This window comes from Pteropus vampyrus, unplaced genomic scaffold (genome assembly GCF_000151845.1).
Source record: "Pteropus vampyrus isolate Shadow unplaced genomic scaffold, Pvam_2.0 Scaffold566, whole genome shotgun sequence".
In the NCBI taxonomy this organism is placed as follows: domain Eukaryota; kingdom Metazoa; phylum Chordata; class Mammalia; order Chiroptera; family Pteropodidae; genus Pteropus; species Pteropus vampyrus.
The window spans coordinates 2,049,026-2,051,260 of record NW_011889347.1 but is presented as its reverse complement, the minus strand read 5'-3'; the positions used below and the strand labels follow the sequence as shown (position 1 = coordinate 2,051,260).

General features: G+C 40.3%; 1 pseudogene; it reads right to left on the bottom strand.

Annotated features, from left to right (window-relative positions):
- Positions 1-395: 395 nt before the first annotated feature.
- Positions 396-1,688, bottom strand: LOC105308329 (annotated as a pseudogene).
- Positions 1,689-2,235: the final 547 nt, after the last annotated feature.

The following is a 2,235-nucleotide window of genomic DNA, read 5'->3' as shown; positions in this document are numbered from 1 at the left end:
CTTGCAGTACTTATACTTCATGGCTCAGACACCTATCTCACCTCCTTCTATTCTTTACTTCTAGTCTTTACTTAAATGAGTCTGTAAAACTTGGGGATATAGCATAAGAAGAAAAACAAAATAACCACACAGAATATTCTCCTTTCAGTGGCTACTTTAGATCTTTGTTACTAGAAATTTCCTGAGGAAAATTTAAATATGTCTGTGGCTTTCCTGGATTGAGTCCCCCAGTTAATAATTAGAAAACCCTATTAGTGTGATGAATAGCATTGTTAATGGTCTGTATCATAGAGGGATAGTTGAACAAAGTCTGTGTTTCAAAACCAGTGTTAAATCAATATCAGGATTGAGAAGAAAAATAGGGGTGTGTAAAATCACAAGAAGTGCAGACATATCTAAGATCTCTGTTCTTCTGAATCCATGCTTTCTTCAGGGTCTTTATCATAATAAATGTTTTCTGCCATTTGTCATGCTAGCATAATATTGTCTTCTGATACAGAACAGATCACTTAAGGTTCATTGGGATTCCAGGAGAAATCAGATATCTTGGCAGCGTGACCACCATGAATAAACAACTCTAGTGACCCACCTTTTGCATCTTCTGGAGATTGTTCTTTTCCAGTTTTACTTAAATCTCAGACAGTCAGTCTGTGATCAGTACCACCAGAAGCCAAAATATTCTCATTGTGAGGTGATCACTGCACCTGGAACAGTTCATCCTTCCTGATTCCTGATTCAAAGGAATGCAACTTAAGTTTCAGGTTTTTCAGATCCTATAAGACAGCAGTCTTATCAGCTGATCCTGTGGCAAGATTGAACTCACTATAAAGACTTCAGCAGTGTGAGCATCAACTGAGTGGCTTGGTTTGAAAGTATTGTTTGAATGAGTATCCCAGATCTTAAGTCTCTGATCATCAGTAACTGACCCAAACAGAGACTCATGGAACAGATGCCAGGAAATGTCTACTACTGCTCTATGCCCTGTAAAGATGGTCTTCAAATTCACAGCTTTTCCCTCTTTTGGAACAGCACCGATGTCCCATAGACAGATGGTGTGGTCATCTGAAGCACTAAGTAAGTGCATACTGAGATTTTCTTCCAAGAAAGCCCATAGCCTTCCTAATGATGTCCATGGAGATGCAAGCCTGGGTTGAACTCTCCAGAAAGATACAGTGTAGGAGGATGTTTTGTATAGTCAAAAACAAGAATATTACTGGATGTTTTCTGCTACAATAATACAAGGGTTCTGGGGCATATAACGTGCCCTGTTTGCTTTTCCTTCATGGTTGGTCTTGATTTCTATTTCAGTCTTTCCACTACCAAGCCAAAACCTCCAAATTCTCCTTTCTCACTGTCATGTGTGAAGCATTAAACTGCGCATAATTGTTAGGGAGCTACACACTGGCTATCATGAAACGGTTTTGTTCATCCAGTGTGTGTGTCCCCAGAATAAGTCTATTAATGAAGAAATATTTCCTTTCTGGTCAGGTTACTTCTGGAAGCCACTGTACAGTTAGGCTGGGCCACCCCAGATCATGGGTTATCACCAAATTTTTAAAAAAAGGGATGTTCTTTTACCATATTTTTTATTCTTCATTCATCACAATTTCTTCCACTGAGTCATAAAAGACTACTTCCTTGTCAGCTAAGGCCTGCAGACAAGCCAGGAGGATCCCAGGGTAGAGCATTATACGAGGATCGGGAAGGCTACAGACACTTGCTCTGAGGAGAAGGCCTCTATTCAGGTCATAAAATTTTCATAACCAAGCTACAAAGTCACATTCAACATCTTTTCAGCTCTCATCTGTATTGCAAAACTTAGAAACTGCATTTCCCACACTCCCTTGCCAGTGAAGTTCAGTTTTGAATTTCACCCATAAGAGGGACTTGTAGGAAACTCGGCAAACATGAGAGTAGACACCCCCATTGTTCCTCCTGGCATCATGTTTAGGTGTGTAGGCTTTGTCAAACAGAGACTTAAGTGGCTTCTGAGCATTCTTTTGTCGGAAACCAGCCGACCAAGTCAAACCAGATACCTGAATGGGGGAGCGGGGACTGAGAAAAAAGAGAAGACAGACAGGGTGCAGGAGGGAGAACAGATCTCACAACTGTCTCTCCGAGTTTATTTCTTATGCTCCTTTTTATACATAATCTGTTCCTTTGTGTATCCCAAGATAACATAATTAAAGTAACATCCTGAAGATCGAGGTACAATGGACACTTCCTTTGACACTC